Raw genomic sequence first — 19984 nt, forward strand, 5'->3', positions numbered from 1 at the left:
ATAAGACCAGGCAATAGCAGATGATTTATGGTCCTGTCACCAGACAACGGAAGATGTTTTATGGTCATGTCACAACGACTGACGGTGTCTCTGTGATTTACGATATTGCTTGATGATTTATGATCCACATGTCTGAGTGATTTATGACCTGTCAGGGTGATGATTTATGAACCAGCAGTTGAACGGTGATCATGTATGTAAAAAAACTAAAATGCAGCAATGTTTTTTCCACAAAGATAACATGTCTCATGACTATAATTGCTGGAAGCTATTTAAGGTTTGGAGTGGTCCAAATACCGGTGTTATTAAACTGCGCCTCTTTGGTAGACTCCCCCACTTTTTTGAAGCCCAGGTGTAGAGGGTGCAGAATCTCAGGCTGTGAGTTATGTCATGTTGGGTAACTCTACAGCGCTTTCTCGTAAAGTATTGAGGGGAAATAGAAAAAGGAAGGGAGAGGGCTTAAGTGGGAATGAAGGAACGAGGGAATAAGAGAGAACGGGACGGAGAGGAGGGCGGGGAGGGGGGATGATGTCATTCGGGCTGAGGCGGCAGAGGGGTGTGTGATGCGGTAGGTGTTTGTCTTATGAGGTAATGGCCCGGACTGTACTGTGGCATGAGAGAACTTAGGGGGTTGGAGTGGCGGTAGAAAAGATGTAGTTAGATGACATAAGCGAGACCTCGATCAATCTGTTTATTAATTAGAGTGTGGGTGGGGGGCAGGGAGTGACACAACGTGGACGAACCAAGTCTTAACTAGGGGACAGCACATGCCTAAGTGTTTTAGAAATAAAGCACAGTTTGACCTATTAAATGCACAGACAACGCCCTTGATGTTTATTTTTGTGTACAATGCACGGGCTATTAACGACACCACTCGCAGATAACGCGCTATTACATGTGGCAAGGGACAATTACTATTACGCGCAGTCATTTTACAACGGTGATCACACTGGTGTCTTAAACAATCATGGATTTCGACATATGGTTACCTCACAAATTAAGAAAGGGCAATGTACTCCGAATACAAGGTTCTTCGTTCAGAAACGCAGAAGACTATGGCGAAGCAACAGGAAGGCCATAATGTTCACAAGGCTACCTCTGGGAGCTTGAAACAGTGACACAAAAATACAGCGTGGCTGGTGTGCTTGTTCCGCTGGACAAGGGTTGTAAACACATCCGACAGACAGAAAAAGCAGCGACCTTGCAGTGAGCGTATTTGCAAAAGGCGAGCCCATAAGAGGGCCTGCCCTCCAGAAAGCCTCATTTAAAACTGCAGAGCAGCATTCCTCCCTCCAGGGCTAGGGGCGAGGCGGGGCGCTCGCTAGAAAAACATTGGAATTTCTGACCCTGGGGGGTAGCAGAAACCGCGCAGCGCTCTCGCCGGTCCCCACTCAGGTGCTGAACCAGGGTCGGTGTGGGAGGAGTGCGTGAGCGCGGGAAACGGGGCTCGGTGCGGCAGCGGGCCTGCTCGCCGCGCGCCAGGAGACGGGAAGGCCTGGCCTGCCACTAGAGGAGTGCGTGTACGTCCCGTCCTTTCTCCTACCAGGCAGGCTTCACTCTCAGGCGCCACTGCTGGTTTCCAGGATCCAGGGGACACGCTCCTCACATCAGTCCAAAAGCTTGAAATGGAACAGCACAAGTGCAGGTACCCAATGCCTGGGTACCTGCTTGCTTCTGAGCACTGGCGGCGCTCTCCAATCGAAAGCGGTGCACCTCTGTTGAGAAGCGCAGAGCCTCGCCCTCTCCAAATAAAGAAGTGCCAGTACACAGTACCCGGCAGCACCGCCCCACTTAAAACACTGCTCTGACCCCGTCAGTTGTTCGCCATCACTAGCAAACACAGTGTCCCACCTCACTGTAGTATTTGGTGCCCCAGGCTCTTGGTGTGTTTGCCACGTAATGTCTTTTGCACAGGGCTCTGTATGGTCCCTCCACTGAATGCTAATACGCTTTTTGGTGTAGAGAGCTCACAATACGTAAACTCTCTAACGGTGCTACACTTTTCGGGCGCACACAAGTCACAATGTGCCAGCCATCTAATTATGTCACTACACTGTTCTGGTGCACACGGTCAACCACCTCTTGGTGCTACACTTTTCTTCTGCAGATGGTTCTCAGTGTGCCAACCACTTAAAGCCACTACATTTGGTGATATGTAGAAATCACCTTGCGATGCTGACTCTCTCAATGTGCCTACCTTCTAAAAATACAAGGTTATTTTTCTGGAGCATGGGTCTTTCGGTGCTCCTTCGCTTGCTTTTTATTTGTTGCCTTCTTATGTGTTTGTTCCTTCCCTGGAGCACGGATGTATTACTTGTGTCCTTCATCTTGTTTTTAAAGCATTACTTTTTTTCTTTTTGCTTAAGCACTCCATGAGAGCGCACATGTTTTCCAGCTGTCTTTTGTCCCCGCATATATTTTCATGCTTGCTTTCTGTCACCTTTGTGATCCTCCACTGCCCCCTCCGTGATGCACTCATGTGAGTTTTTCCACCCCAGAATTGCCTTCTTTCCCATGTGCTTCTCCACTCAGCTCCACATTGATTTCTCTTGCAGGTATTCTCTTCTCAGACCTGCGCTCCACATCGCCCTCTCCGTTTTGTTTCCCCCACCCATGCCCTCTGCACTGCTTCTGCCCCCACCCTCCTTGATCCACCTTCCTCTGTGTTGCATTAAAACATCCGCACCCTATGTGCTGTTTCCCCCCATACAGCAGCCCCTACATCCCTGCATGTAGCTTCCACTGCCGCCAGGTTTAAAAATGCTTTTATAATACTTTAAAAAAAAACATTTATTCACCAAACCAGCTGGGGTCTGTAAGTAAAAAGAAAAAAGTGTCTGTGTCATTTTTTAGGCATGTGCATGCGTGAACGCACACCAACAAAAAGATACGCCCAGCCACGTCACACTCTTTTTCCCTTCATTAGCCTTTCTGCACAGAATTGGAGTTGTTAGCTGTGCAGCATGGCTAAAAAAAATCCTGAAACCGAGACTTATTTGGCTTTGCCAATGCTTGTTTCTTGTATTGTTTTTCTTTCTACTGTTACTTTAACTTACTCCTCGTCCTCGCTCTTGATGACCTTGTCTGTCTTGGCAGTCACTGGCCTGGCTGTTCGAGAACCATAGTCCCAGAGGCTGTACAAGGCCTTCTCTGAACTGCTACACAGAACTCCAGGAATCACAAACAGCTTTCTCCTGCAAGACTATCTGGGGCCCAGGCCTCGAGCATCAGGGAGGCTTTTGGTGGAAAGAGCCCTACATTCCTCTTACTAGACTTGTTATGATTGGGCATGGTGAAAAATAAGCAATGCGAATTTCTGCACACACAGGAGTGAACGCAATACGAGTGTAGGTAAGAGCAAAGACAAACATGAAAGGCACACCTTGAAAAACGTGCACTATCTTGGAGTGCTTAAACATAAAAAATAAAAAAAAGCATTTACCTAAATGGAAGCAGTGGAAGCATAGAACCCAGCCAATCACAGAGGTAGTGAATAAGCTATGCTCAAATTGAAGGGGCAAACACAAAATGGACAAGCTGGGACAAAAAACATAGGCAGGCAAACGACAGTGACAGTAAAGCCAACCAGTAGTAAGCAATGGGTGGGGTGCAAGCCCCTGTATGCTTTTTTGTAAACCCACAAATATTTTAACTGTCTCGTAGGCTCGACTTAAAAAGTCTTGCTCTGTCCATTTTTGCATTTCTCACATTCATCTGCCTCTGGGGTGTAAATTCTCATATCTGTTTTGCAGACCCCATACCTCACCTGACGCAAGGCATGGGTTGTGGAGTACAGATTTACATTTTCACTTCTAATTGAGGGATATTTAAATGTAAGCACTGACAGGTGTAATGTTCACTAACGCTAAATGTTTGTAAATTGGGCCCGAGGGCAGAGGCCCAAGTTCTACTTCACTAACACAACGTCAAAATAACAGAAAACCTGAAACTTATTTTCAGGAAGGGTAATAAGACGTCCCATTCTTAAAACCCTTCCACCTTTCTTTAGGTTTTGTTACATTAATGTACACAGCCCCCAAAACCGCACACATTAAATTTCCAAAGACTGCTTCACAAATGTGAACTGATATATAAGTTCTGCTATATCACGCCAAACTGGCTAATTGTCAAACTGGCTCACTGCAAAATACGAGCTGCATAAAGCTGTTTCCCCATACCAACTATTAATAAATCCCAATTATAAGGTCAGCAATTCTTCTTTAGTCTGAGGAGGGAAGTTTGTCTAGTTACATAAACAAATGATAGTTGGCCATTTCCCTTCAAAAGGCCACAAAGCACCCCTTTAAGGAAAAAAAAGTGGCAACTGATCAAAACAAAATGAAATCGTCGTTTTTATCAGAAATGTTAAAGCAGACTAAAATGTACAGAATCACTAAATAGTGAAGAAGTCATTTAAAAACCGCTAATCATTTATTTTTTGTATTATGCTAAAAGGCCACTAAACAACAGAGCAGCTTGAAGAGTCTGTGCAGAACACAACGTTAGGCGGTAAGGGTAAAACATTTATGTGTGGTGGTAGGTAGTGCACGAAGAGTAGTGGTTTGAGAGCCCAAAGTTTATGGGAAAGATGCCTTACCCATTAATTATTTTTCACAATTCATGGAAATGATAACCATGATATATATATATATATATATATATATATATATATATATGTGTGTTACCTGCATTTGGAAGTGGGAAGACTGGATGGCGACGTATGTCAAAATTCCTGTTTAAGTTTAGATGCCTCAGACACAACTGAAGGAGACTGCCTCTGTGAAATTCCCTGATGAAGTCCCAGTGTTTCACCAATAAATATGCAATATCAGAAGCTTGTGTTTCGTGCCGGTTTCACATGCATGTGACCGTATACAGTGTATGTAATCAGTAAAGATCTTCAGATCTTGGTTCGGTCTGCTAGTATCACATAAGGTAACCATTGCATGTTGTAGGAGGCTGGACTGGCTTGTAGTGAGTACCAAGAAGTACTTACACCTTGCACCAGGCCCAGGTATCCCTTATTAGTGTATAGGGTGTCTAGCAGCTTAGGCTGATAGATAATGGTAGCATAGCAGAGCAGCTTAGGCTGAACTAGGAGACGAGTGAAGCTCCTACAGTGCCACTAGTGTCATATGCACAATAGCATAAGAAAACACAATACACAGATATACTAAAAATAAAGGTACTTTATTTTTATGACAATATGCCAAAAGTATCTCAGTGAGTACCCTCAGTATGAGGATAGCAAATATACACAAGATATATGTACACAATACCAAAAATATGCAGTATAGTATTAGAAAACAGTGCAAACAATGTATAGTTACAATAGGATGCAATGGGGACACATAGGGATAGGGGCAACACAAACCATATACTCCAAAAGTGGAATGCGAACCATGAATGGACCCCAAACCTATGTGACCTTGTAGAGGGTCGCTGGGACTGTAAGAAAACAGTGAGGGTTAGAAAAATAGCCCACCCCAAGACCCTGAAAAGTGAGTGCAAAGTGCACTAAAGTTCCCCAAAGGACACAGAAGTCGTGATAGGGGAATTCTGCAGGAAAGACACAAACCAGCAATGCAACAACGATGGATTTCCAAACGAGGGTACCTGTGGAACAAGGGGACCAAGTCCAAAAGTCACAAGCAAGTCGGAGATGGGCAGATGCCCAGGAAATGCCAGCTGTGGGTGCAAAGAAGCTGCTATTGGACAGTAGAAGCTGAGGATTCTGCAGGAACGACAAGGGCTAGAAACTTCCCCTTTGGAGGATGGATGCCCCACGCCGCAGAGAGTCGTGCAGAAGTGTTTTCCTGAAGAAAGACCGCAAACAAGCCTTGCTAGCTGCAAGTCGTGCGGTTAGGGTTTTTGGATGCTGCTGTGGCCCAGGAGGGACCAGGATGTCGCCAATTGCGTCAGGGGACAGAGGGGGCGCCCAGCAAGACAAGGAGCCATCTCAGAAGCAGGCAGCACCCGCAGAAGTGCCGGAACAGGCACTACGAAGAGGAGTGAAACGGTGCTCACCCGAAGTTGCACAAAGGAGTCCCACGCCGCCGGAGGACAACTCAGGAGGTCGTGCAATGCAGGTTAGAGTGCCGTGGACCCAGGCTTGGCTGTGCACAAAGGATTTCAGCCGGAAGTGCACAGAGGCCGGAGTAGCTGCAAAAGTCGCGGTCCCCAGCAATGCAGTCTGGCGTGGGGAGGCAAGGACTTACCTCCACCAAACTTGGACTGAAGAGTCACTGGACTGTGGGAGTCACTTGGACAGAGTTGCTGGATTCAAGGGACCTCGCTCGTCGTGCTGAGAGGAGACCCAGGGGACCGGTGATGCAGTTCTTTGGTGCCTGCGGTAGCAGGGGGAAGATTCCGTCGACCCACGGGAGATTTCTTCGGAGCTTCTAGTGCAGAGAGGAGGCAGACTACCCCCACAGCATGCACCACCAGGAAAACAGTAGAGAAGGTGGCAGGATCAGCGTTACAGAGTTGCAGTAGTCGTCTTCGCTACTTTGTTGCAGTTTTGCAGGCTTCCAGCGCGGTCAGCAGTCGATTCCTTGGCAGAAGGTGAAGAGAGAGATGCAGAGGAACTCTGATGAGCTCTTGCATTCGTTATCTAAGGAAATCCCCAAAGCAGAGACCCTAAATAGCCAGAAAAGAGGGTTTGGCTACTTAGGAGAGAAGATAGGCTAGCAACACCTGAAGGTGCCTATCAGAAGGAGTCTCTGACGACACCTGCTGGCCCTGGCCACTCAGAGCAGTCCAGTGTGCCAGCAGCACCTCTGTTTCCAAGATGGCAGAGGTCTGGAGCACACTGGAGGAGCTCTGGGCACCTCCCAGGGGAGGTGCAGGTCAGGGGAGTGGTCACTCCCCTTTCCTTTGTCCAGTTTCGCGCCAGAGCAGGGCTGAGGGGTCCCTGAACCGGTGTAGACTGGCTTATGCAGAAATGGGCACCATCTGTGCCCATGAAAGCATTTCCAGAGGCTGGGGGAGGCTACTCCTCCCCAGCCCTGACACCTTTTTCCAAAGGGAGAGGGTGTAACACCCTCTCTCTGAGGAAGTCCTTCTGCCATCCTGGGCCAAGCCTGGCTGGACCCCAGGAGGGCAGAAACCTGTCTGAGGGGTTGGCAGCAGCAGCAGCTGCAGTGAAACCCCGGGAAAGGTAGTTTGGCAGTACCCAGGTCTGAGCTACAGACCCGTGGGATCATGGGATTGTGCCAACAATGCCAGGATGGCATAGAGGGGGCAATTCCATGATCATAGACATGTTACATGGCCATATTCGGAGTTACCATTGTGAAGCTACACATAGGTATTGACCTATGTGTAGTGCACGCGTGTAATGGTGTCCCCGCACTCACAAAGTACGGGGAATTTGCCCTGAACAATGTGGGGGCACCTTGGCTAGTGCCAGGGTGCCCACACACTAAGTAACTTTGCACCTAACCTTTACCAGGTAAAGGTTAGACATATAGGTGACTTATAAGTTACTTAAGTGCAGTGGTAAATGGCTGTGAAATAACGTGGACGTTATTTCACTCAGGCTGCAGTGGCAGGCCTGTGTAAGAATTGTCAGAGCTCCCTATGGGTGGCAAAAGAAATGCTGCAGCCCATAGGGATCTCCTGGAACCCCAATACCCTGGGTACCTCAGTACCATATACTAGGGAATTATAAGGGTGTTCCAGTATGCCAATGTAAATTGGTGAAATTGGTCACTAGCCTGTTAGTGACAATTTGAAAGAAATGAGAGAGCATAACCACTGAGGTTCTGGATAGCAGAGCCTCAGTGAGACAGTTAGTCATAACACAGGTAACACATTCAGGGCACACTTATGAGCACTGGGGCCCTGGCTGGCAGGGTCCCAGTGACACATACAACTAAAACAACATAAATAAAGTGAAAAATGGGGGTAACATGCCAGGCAAGATGGTACTTTCCTACACATGTGCAGCACGAATCCACATCAATTTTAGGGTATAGTGGCCTATTATTATAGGCAGTGCTTTAAATGGGCCGGTACTCTCCGGTACTGAGTACCGGCACTTTTTTATTTTGAGAGGGAGAGAACCGGCATATCTCAAGAAAAACATAATACTTTTAATTGGAGAGTATCGGCACTTCTCAGAAACAAGCAGGTACTCTGGCACAGAGTACCTGCACTTCTATTTTTCCATTTAAAGCACTGATTATAGGAGCCCCAAGCTTCACAACTCGGACAGGCTTCCTCAGCCCTAAGTTTTTGGATGTCTAAGTGCTGATTTACCTGAATGCTTACCAGCGTCTGTGCTAGGCAGAACAAAATAAAATGTGTCCCGAAAATCAGCAGTTGCTTGAATGAGGAGGTCCATGGGTTGGAGTACGTAAGTGCATGCAGGCAGAATGGGAATCAAGGTTTGGCTTCACCCTAATTTGCAAGGGGCGAGGGTCTTCATCATCTTGCCGTGTTGCCAGAGCAGCCATCTTTACTGAGAATGGTCGTTTTCTGTTGACCTATTAATACTACCACAATCTTATAGAACTCCGTGGAGACAGAAGTAAGCTGTTGTGTGCCTTTTTATTGCAACTTAAAGTATCAATATCTTTATAACAAGAACATAAGTAAAAAATACGTCTCCTAATATCTTCCAAAATCATGACTCACGGAATCTCTGTTAAGACCTCTATATTCATTGCAAAAATTGATAACAGCAGAGAAGAAACTGAACAGACATATGAATTGAATATGGCTCACCTAATTACAATGCTGCATCTGATGACCCTAAAACATATAAAGATATCTCTACTTTCTCGTAAGTCCATTCAACATAGTCATGGACTGTGTAGCTGAGCTACTATAAACTATTTTCAATCATTACAACTTTTTAAACGGTCTTAGGTTAGGTGGGATTAGGTTTTCAGACCAGCAACAAAAATAGCACTTTTGGATGTTCATTCAACTATCATGAATATTCGGGAGATGGCGAGGAAACACTCGTGATGCTGCTGGATGTGCAGAACTCAGAACACCAGGCAACTTCTAGTGTCAACTAGAATTCGGGAGGCAGTTAGATAGCAAATCAAGGCAATAAGTGGTATGGGCCCTTACTAGTAAACAAGGTGACAAAATCTGTTGGGAACAAGATAAAGTGTGGCAGATGGCTGTTAATTTAGGACCTGGTTCTATTTTGGTCACATCTATTGTTTAAAATTTAAGTCTAGGCACTGCATGGTATACTACAGAGTAGGAGGTTAAAATTCCAGAGTTAAGGAGAAAACATCTATATAGGGCTTAGATTATTCGGACGCCACAAGCAAGACCAGAAAACCATCAATTAATATTTCCTGGAGATTCAACAATGGGTCAACCAGAATGGGCTCTGTCTATAAATACTGAAAAAGACAGTATTTCTGTGCATTGCATCCCCTAAAAATGAATACAAATGACATTTCTTATCAAGCTATATTGTGTGACAAATCAATTATCTATTCCATTAGTAGTAATGTTTGGTGCCATCCTATCTATGGCAATATAGTTCCAAATGTGTGCTTGTATCTGCAAATTACTACCTAAAACTTCTAAAAAATAATTCAGCTCTTTATGACATTGTCCCCTTGTGCCAAAAGAGCGGCTGCGATCATAGGTTCAATAATTAACTACTGTAAGACCTCATATTACAAACTACCAAGAATAACATTCAAAAACTCCAATTACTCCAAAACTCTGTGACTAGAGCAGTTATAGGTGTTCCAAGTTGGAAGCACATTACTCCCTTCCTTCATCAGCTACACTAGCTTCCTGGTACAGCCAAAGTTAAGTTAAAGTCAACAACAAGCACTCCCAAAAACATGGGCCTTATTTAAAGTTTGGCAGACATTACACTTGGTCAAAACATGCCAGATGCCTGATCCACCATATTACACGTGTCATAGGCTATAAACAGACAGGAGATAGGCTTATGGTACAGAATTCCAGCAAACCAGGGAATTACTGCCTTTACCTATACACGGAAGTAACAAGTAGCTGGTGTTCCGGGAATTAATCAGTACATATTTCTTCTAAATCTGAGTTTATATGTACTTTTTAGAGTGCTCAGTGTCCATGATGGGGAGGTTAGCTCAATGCAAGAACACAGATGAAGACAGATATAACAATTTACTTCTTATTTTACTATATATTGTTAGAGAGAAACTGACAAATTCCACGGTGTGATTTATAACATAATTTTAACCAGTAGTACTTCTGACTTTGGTCAGATTAACTTTTCTAGCACTGGGGAAGGATTGCTTCCTCCTTGGACTTGAGGATCGTCAGGGGACCACTCTTCCCTTGGTGCACCATTCCCATTCTTTGTTCATATTTTTGAACCAAGCTCCTTGGGACACTTGAACCCTTGCACAACCACTCCTCCTCCAACAGAAGGTTCTGATGTTGCCTATATCGCAGCTAATGATATGCCAGTGAGCTGCTACCTTCACTCACCATGACTTCTACAAACAAGTCCATTCTCCATTCACCTTTTAGTATCCCTGCACACGTCATTCTTCGTGCAGTCTCTATGAATTATTCCGGCTGCTTTAACTATTCCCCGTCCACCCTCTATTTACCATTCACCTTCCACTGACCCTTCACCGTCCATTCTTCATCCTCAATTTACCATTCACCTTCTGTACACCATCCCCCTGAATCATATACTCCACCTTCCTCCACTACCAACCCTTCAATCACCATTCTGCGTTCAGTCACTGTTAACCAATTTTCCTTTCACCCTTGTTTCATCTGTAACCCTTAAAGTAAACAGTCACGTTCTATTCACCTTCTATTCACTATTCAGCCCTCATCTTCTATTTACTCTCTAATTATCACACATCATTGAGCTTCAATTCCCCATTCACACTCCTTTTACCATTCATCAATCCAGTCACCATCACCCCCTTTACACATCTATCAACCTTTTTATCTAGACATTTACTCCTCCAAATCGTTAGCCATCCATACACACTCACAAATACATTCACTTGCAAACCCCTTAATTTACCCAATACTACTAACTCACCCACCGTTCGCACACAATCCCATCCACACAATGACACAGAATCAACCATTATAAAAAAAAAAACTGTGAGTTTCGGTAAAGGTCACAATAAGTCCAGAGTTGACTCCCAAACTACATACAATAAGTAATAGGTGGACTTCCGAATTGGACACATCTTTCTAGATGTCGCCTCCATTATTGGATGCTGTATTCTAGAGAAGGTTTTCTACAGTGGACACAACAATTTAGATAATGTTCCTCAATACCCCATAGTACTTGTGGTGAGGTCCCAGAACGAAACACACTAGTCCAAACAGGTCTCAAGAACTAGACACAATACTCCACAACATAACTTCATAACTGGAGGCGGCCTCCAGAACTGAACTTAAATTTCTAGATGTACCCTCTAGAACTTAACACAATACTTATGAAGTGGCATCCAGGAGGACGGGACAAAGTGCAAAAAAGGTGCCAGCCATAACGAAATACAATATTCGAGATGAGACCTCCAGAACTGAAAACAATGAAATAGAGATGATCTCCAGAAAGAACACAGTACTTTACAGGAGATCTCATTAACTGGCATGGGTGTGGGTGCTGGGCAAAATTCCAGTGAGGCCCACTGAACTGCATTCACCAGTTCCGATGAGGCCCCTAGAATAACAGAATGAATAGTGAATGATAGCTTTGAAGATGAATGCCTCCCTTATAGTCACTCATCTAGAAGAAGTGAAAAGAATAGTGCCACACACAGGACACAGGTGCAACATGAAAACCAACACTACGGAATATGATATTTGCCATATAGAAGTGTATTGAGTCCCTGATCATTCAAAACCTGTGCCAAAGATAACATCTTACATGCAACAGTATTTCCATGCATCCCTTCACTTACTAGCCATGAGATAGTGAAGACAAAAAAATACTGCAAAGCATGAATTTACCACATACACTGGTTCTGAGGTACGAAAAAATCAGGTTATGTAAAAGATTGCTTGGTCCCATATTTCTATTCCTTAGGTTCCTATAGGTGAGTAGGGTCACAGATGTACAGTTAGGTAGACAAATATGGCATACATCAGTATTGTTAGGGCTCCCGTCCACTTTGAGAGGTTCTGGAAATATAAGAGCTGGAACATTGGTTCTATGGTAAGGTATTTCAAAATGGCTACATTTGTCTCGACCTGCCTGGTGTAACCAGATTGCTCTTAAACACATTAAATTAACTCCAGTAGTAGGGGGAGGGTAACTGGCTTCCATTTTACTTTCTTGAGACTTGAGATGCCACAAGCTGCTCCAGAGAAGGTAACATTACTGGGCACCAAAGATTAGAAGCAGGCCCAATAAAGCCTCAATCAGTACTTTTCCCGGGCACCTTGTGACACTCCTAATGATCAACCTAACGTTGCACCTTCTGGACACAGTAATCTTCTACTAGCAATAACCAAGAAACTAATCTTTAATAGTGGAAAAACGTTCTCACTGTCACATTCAGTGAGCATGCACCCCAAACTATCGGAAATGAAGGCATGCTCCTTGACACTATTACTATGCAATACTTCTAAAAAGTGCCTGCTTTCTCCAAAAGCCATGTATTGGCTATTTTGCTATAGAACACTTTTTTGGCATTTGTAGCCACATACAATGAAAGACAATGGAAGACGATCCTCAGTTTGCACTTATAAGCTCATTGTTTGTGTCGTCTTTTCTCAAACAGCCAAAACCGCAGTCTAACGGCCCTCCTCTGACCTATTTCGTGTTGGCCACCCCCTTACTGTGGCTTTGCACTCCACATTTAACAGATTAGAGCTGAGGCTGAGATTTCCTGCACAGTTTCAAAAAAATGTTTCAGTATTGTAAGGAATGTTATTCATGTGCATAGTGCTATTCTACTCACATTAATTAATATAACAACCAATAGTGCCAATCACCCAGTGTATAACATAATTACTCTTAACCTGGAGCTGGCATATTACACACATCTTCACTAGAATCTTATCTTACAGAGTACCCTCTATCTACAGGTAATTCCATACGATCCCTTAGCAGAAGTAAATATTTGTGGCTCCATCAGAAAAAAAAAGTCTCCATAGTCCCAGGTCTACTAGAACTTCTCTCCAGCATGCTGTCTGTACAGGCACTTCAAATATACACGTATATATGGTGCGTGGTGTGCGTCTTGCCAATTGAACGTATCCACTATATATGATGTATATATCCAGTGGTCGAAGTGCATTAATAAAAAGTATGGGAACTGTGATGCAGCAAGCAAATGGGTGGGGTCAGTGAGCCTGGAGGCGTGGTCGAAGGTGTGGCTACAAATTTAAATATACCGTAAGTTTTTTTCGTCTTTCACCGTCAGATAGCTAAATGTAAAATACCATGCAGCTTAATAGAAAAATAAAATGTAAGAAGTTGCTACTCACTGGGAAATGTACTTAAAATATATTATGAAACCTCTATTTGTTAATACGCTGCAGAGGCCTGTGTGTAACCGGAGGGCCACAGTATCTTGGTTGGTGCAGTGGATATGACGTGTATTTTTAGTGCTACGAGGCTAGAGCATATGTGCATATGTAAGTTATTCTTTTAAACCTGCATTACACACAGTATAATATACACTGCTACAAAATGGACAAAAAGGGTTATGATAAAATGGTGCTTCCAAAATATAGATTTTGGGAGTACCCAGACTGAACATAAAGCAATTTCTGGACATAATTGTCCTTTGAACACCTCGTATGGTCGTATGGGGTAGTAGTCTCTATGTAAATACAATTTCAATTAAAAGCATGCCCTTTACAGAGCTCAGTTGTTAATTCTTTGCACTACCACTAAAACATAAATATTTTGTCATCCACAAAGCTTTGAGTGATTTGATCAATTAAAGCCAATACCAGCTCCCAAGCGCCCTTTACATTTTCAGATTACCCTATACATTTGCAGATTAACTCATTGCACACATCTGCATTTCTTTTAGGAAGCAGGCCCCCTGGCGGAAAGGTTTGTTTAGCTGTCTGTCAGCTTTGCTTTCCCAACACAGGAGCTTCACTGCATGATGTTTCAGCTGAAGCATTTAAAATATAGGAATTAACAGTCCAGGGATGGTTGTCTTTTTACAAGAAGTATGGGAAAAGCTTCTTAAACATCAGATTAGTAGGAGGACATCGTGCCCCTTCGATCCCAACCACTTCGACCACTGTATATATTAGTGTATATGTATATGCATTGTGTAGCACTCATACACTGTGGAGTCTGGTCAAAGTAGAGGTGCAGTGTGGTAGGCAGGTACAGAGCAGTCTCAGTGGTGCAAGAACAGTGTGGACTGCAAGTTGCAGGTGTAGTGTTGTTTGAGTACTTCAAAGCACACCATGGTATGGGGAGTGTAAGACAGTGTGGTCTCGGTGCACATATTGAGTGAGGTGGGCACAAAATGGTCTGTGTTGTAGAGTAGGTGCTGTGTGGTCGCTGCAATGTAGAAACTGCATGGTGTGGGTTGTGTAAGCACTGTGCTCTATGTGGTGGATATGCACTGAGCCCTGTGAAGCACAGGCACGTGGTGATCTATGGTGTTTTATGGGGGGTAGCCTTGTGTGGGTAATGTAGGCCTGGTGCAATCTGTGCTGTGTTGTAGCCAGAGTATGGTTTGAGTGGTGTTGGCACACTCTGTTGTGGATAGTATAGGTGCAGTGTGGTTAGAGCTGCGTAGATGCAGCTTGAAGCTGGGAAGGGTAATCTCTGTTTCGAGGATGTTGTGGTATCTGTGTTATGGTCACAGTCTGGGTGAGCCTACAGGTGCCCTGGACTGTGTAAAGCAGTGTGATATGGATGATGTTGGCAAACTGTTGTCTGGGTGATGTAGGTGCTGGCTGTTCTATGTGTTGTGTGAACTGTGGATCTAGGTGGAGTACGAAGAGTGTGGTCCAGGTGGTTTATAGTGTGCGTTCAGTGTGGTGTGGAAGGGGTCTAAATGTGGTGACGCAAGGTGAGGTAAGTAGAGTGCTGTTTAGGTGAAGTTGTTGAAGGTTGCACTAGGTAGTTTAGGCATAATGTGTGTACTATATTACATAATTTTGAGCATTCTTGGGTGATCTGTGTTGTTTTGTGGTATTAGGATAATCGTGGATTCGGCACACAGTCATCAGTGCAGTAAGGTATAGGCAGGGCTACTTGAATTACTTGATGCTGCAGCTTTTTCCCCGTGTATTGTTTTGAATATGTCCCGCATGCCACATAATCCACCATATCCTGTCTCATCTACAATGTGTTTCTAGCACAAACTGATCCAAAGGTATTAAAAAACTGTGCTTAGGGTGCAACACTGTTCCCGGCCATTACAAATATTAACTGGGAACGTTTAAGCTGTTGATAACTGTAATTATGCATTTAAAGGGGGGCAATTTTTCCAAGCTCGTATAAGCTTCCCCAAATGTTGGAATGGGGCATGGGCTTTTGTGTACAGCAAGAAAAAACGTAGAATCTCAAATGCAATTTAAAACAGTGGAAAGAATGATACCCTCTTGCTATGAAAATATCTTGTTTCACTATTCACACAAATACATGGTTATATCACAATGTTCCCGAAATAGAAATCTTTTAAATAAGGTGCTCAGATTTCAGAAGAATGCTAAACATGTTGCAACTCCGTTAATGGTCAAAGGACTTGAATTCTAAATAGCTTTATTTAGCCTACATAATAAATATGAAATGTAATACACTGTTTTGTGGGGCATAGTCTCACCCGCGGACTGTGTAGATGTCTATGCACTTCTGTGGTAGACGATTTAATGTTTGCAGAGACCTTATACAAACAAAGGAGGGGAACTTTTGCCTCATGTCCATGACCTGACCTGTATATATTCACAAGATTAATTATGGTGTAGGGCAGTGGCTCCCATATTTTATAGAACAAGAACTCACTTTTTAGAACAACAAACTTTCGCGACCCACCTTCCTTTAATGGAATTTTTGAATGTAACTAAAGCATCATGTGGTAGCGCACTGTCATTTACAGACAGCACATTTTCCACTTAAATGGCCACTAATTTTGCACATATATAAACTTTATCTGATAAAACTATACAGCACACAAATGTCAGCAAATCAGATTTCTGTGGATATTTATCATGTGTGCATCACCAAGTGTCTTGTTTTATATTGATCCTATTAAAATCTCTGTTTCCAGCATACTTTAGAATTACAAAAAACTGTGATCTATTTTTGCTATAATTGCTGAATGCAGTTTAATTACAGGTATTTACATCTTGTGTGTTGCAAAAAACATGAAATCCTACCTTTCATACTCCCTATATTGAAGCAAGATTGTTGCATAATTCACTTTAAATAACTCCTGTCACTTTGCAGTAAGAGAAAGAAAAGTAATAATCAAACCCATGTGAAAACACTAAGCAAAATCTCTCCGAACACATAGCCTGACAATAGACTGCTGTCTCTGAAGCAGGCAAATGTGACATGAAGAACCAGTCAACCCTGCAGCAAGATTTGGTCCTGCACTGCCACATAAATCCTTCAACCCTGGGTGTAGGCACAGTCTGGTCTCTGTGGTGTAAGTATAAAGTGTCATTTCTGTTGTAGGTGTACTTTGATTTCGGATTTAAGCCTATAATGTCAGTATGGCGTGAAATGGTTAGAAAAGCTTTATGGAGTGGGTGGTCTAAGTGCACAGTAGTGCAACTGCAGTGTACAAATGAACAATGATCCTAGCCTTGTAAGGGCAGTATGACCTGGGTGTTGTAAAGTTATGTATTCTGACAATCTAGTAATCTGTTTTGCAAGCACATTGAGGGGTAGGTGATTAAAATACAATGTGATGTAGGTACATTGTAGACTGTGTGTGTAGGCGCTAACTGGTGTATTGTAAGTGCAGTGTGGTGTGGTTGGTATGGGTGAAAAGTGGTGTGGGTGCAATGTTGAATGAGTACAATATGGTGTGAGTTGTGGCATTTAAAGTATTGAAACAGAGTAGTATGGGTAGTGTAGGAATACTGTGGTCTGAGTAGTTTAAAGCAGTTAGATTAGGGTAGTCTAAATAAGTTTGTGTGGGTTTTGGGAGGGTATGGTTAGCGTAGAGCGGTCTGCATAAAGTATGGACTGAGTGTGGTATGGAAGGTGCAGATGCAGGTTGGTCTTTGTGTTGTATTCACAGAGTGGCCAGGCTAGTGTAAGAAGGAATTTGGTGCTAGGATAAGAGATGAAGTGTGGCCTGGCAGGTCTGGCACTGTGTGGTTAGGGTAGTGCAGGTGCAGAGCGATGCATGTTGTACTCTACAGGTGTACAGTTGAATGACTTTTGTAGGAATTAAGTGACATGCACAGTGTAAAGCCATGCAGTCTGGGTAGTGTTGTTACTCCATGGCTAGTTTGTTTACAAGCATTGTGCTCTGGCCCAAGTGTGGTCTGGGTTGTTTTGGGTGCTGTAAGCAAGATGCAGTCTGTGTACTGCATGCAGGAAGTGATCTGTGTGGTGTATGGCATAGCTATTGTATGTTCAGTTTGACCTGCATAGTCAGGCCGCGTAGGCTTGGGTTGTGCGGTATGGACGTTGCGATCACAGTGCGGTCTTTAAGTTGCATGCACAACACTGCCTGTGTACTGCATGCACAGTGTGTTATGATTGCTGTTGATGCAGGCTGGGCTGGGTATTGTCTTCATAGAGTGACCTGGCTAGTACAGGCGCAGTGTGATCAGGAGGTGTAGGCACAGCTTTCGTCTGGGCTGTGTAAACACAAGGTGGTCAATGTGGTAAAGTCGTGTTGCGGTGTGCGGGGGGCACCCACAGTGAGACCAAGCACAGGAATCAGGATTTGCCCGTAAGTAGGGGATTTACCTCTCAGTTGAAGCTATTTCAAGTCTGCAGCTCAGGGCCCGGAGGAAATCCCAGTAGATCAGTCAGCAGCTGCAGCAGTTATTTGGGGGGAGGGGGTCCACTAATCTGACCCCACAGGGGGTGCGATATGGTGGAGGGAGCCTATCGGGACCTAAGGGGTGGGAGAGGGTGCTCATTAATCCCGCGGCAGACGGGAGTCATGAGGGAGCTTCCCTTCCGTTGGGGGTCGGTGGAGGGGAGGGAGGGGGTCTGAGAGGAGATTTAGGGGACAGCGCTGCGTACAGGGGTCGGTTCTCTGCACCGGAGGTCCAGGCGCCCGCCTGTTTGGGTTTAAAAGTGGCGGAACCGAACCCCGGGCCCGAGCCGCGGCCGTTGGAGCCCGAGTGGAACCCCCGGGCCCGGCAACGGCCCCAGCGAGGGGAGACGGGAGGGAGCCTCCTCTGCAGGCTCTAGCCAGAGGGACCCCCTTCCTGCAGAGAGCCACCTGCCACAGCTCCCCTCCCCCACCAATACACGTGCCCATGACCCCACTTATTGCAGAAGCGCCACCTGCCTGATCTCCTTCAGAACAAAACACACCCATCGCAGCCCCTCCCCTGGCAGGCCACAGTTATCAACAGACCCCCTCCCACCAAACTGCAACCGATTATTTACCTGCCACTGACCACGTGCACCGGTCACGCCTCCTTCACCCCATACCACGACCACTATACATAACCCCTAAACAGCGGTGGGAGAGTAATCGCCTTGAGGCGCTCTTTGTGCGGCGAAAAGCACTATACAGCCGCCAACATAGAATACCATATTCTTGGAAGGTGGGTGTTTGATATCGTGCTATCAAAGTGCAAACGCAACCTGTCAATCACATTTCACAAGTACGTTGGGGGGCAGAGGGTCCAACGTGGCAGCACCAGTTTCTGCTTACTGGCCGCGCAAGTCCCATACCTTTCACTCGTCTCACACTCGCCCACCTGCCGCCGATATGCGAATCTCGTATAGGTCCCAACCAGTCACTAACCCGACATGCCATAGGCCCAATCTCGGCTGCCACACATACATCGTCCGCTCGGCACAAACTCACCACCGATCACACACCTTACAATTGTCACAAACAAGAAATACTTCCCTGCCATGCATCCAAACTAGAATAGATAAAACCTACCTCTCACATGCCTGTCCCACCTTTTACAGTCCCACCCACCAGTCCCCTATCAATGCCACAAAAAGCCGCCTGGCAGACTGTTAATGATTTTCAAGCCTTTCAAAAAACCCTAATATGCAGATATAGCCGATAGTCACACAGCACACCTGCTACGGGCCACGGATACAATTTAACTAGCAGACCAAAGTCCCCTATGTCACAGCTCCACTCATTAGTCACCGCCACCTTTACACTCCGCTTCCATTGGTCAGAGGTACCCGTTACCTATACCCCTCAGTTACAAAAGTCCAAACAAATCTTACATTTTAGTCCCAGATAACCTGCGAGCGGCCATATACCTTCACCCAGATTCGGAACCCCTTGTTTGATTATACACCCTACCACCAGGCACAGATATTTTAAGCCAGAGCCAAATATACTTTCACCCCGTCAGGCAGCAGAGCACGAATCACAGCTACCCAACCACTAATCACTAGCACCCAACTCACCGGTTACATACCCTAAAACAAGTTAGGGTACCACCGTTACAGATACCCTTTTACCTACGAGTCAACTATAATAATGATGCTATTATAGAACATGTTAATTAAGTTTGTTATCCTGTTGTCAGTATTTAATGTCTAATTGAATGTTTTTGTAATGTTATGTTTTTTCTTTTATGGTCAAATCTTGGCAGAATACAGATCTTTTGAATTGGACTATAATAATCTGCTATATAGCGTTTTTATCCCAAGTGCTTTATACCGAAAACTGGAGATACAATGTTATATTGTCAATAGTTACACGTGCACAATCACCAGCCATAGGTACCCACCATCGATCACATACCCTACTACCAGTCACAGGTTTCTTACCAACTTACGGATAACCCATACAGTGAGAAATAGCAAGTCTGCTATTCATGTGGTGGGTTAATCCAAGCATTTATATGCACAGTTATTACACCACAGTACCAACTGCCAACA

The 19984-nt window shown here is 44.6% G+C and overlaps 1 protein-coding gene across 4 annotated transcripts in view; it reads right to left on the reverse strand.

The window, feature by feature from the left end:
• NOL4L (nucleolar protein 4 like) overlaps positions 1–19984 on the reverse strand; it is a 407582-nt gene that overhangs the window by 219782 nt on the left and 167816 nt on the right. The window lies entirely within an intron of this gene.

Source organism: Pleurodeles waltl, chromosome 7 (genome assembly GCF_031143425.1).
Source record: "Pleurodeles waltl isolate 20211129_DDA chromosome 7, aPleWal1.hap1.20221129, whole genome shotgun sequence".
NCBI lineage: Eukaryota > Metazoa > Chordata > Amphibia > Caudata > Salamandridae > Pleurodeles > Pleurodeles waltl.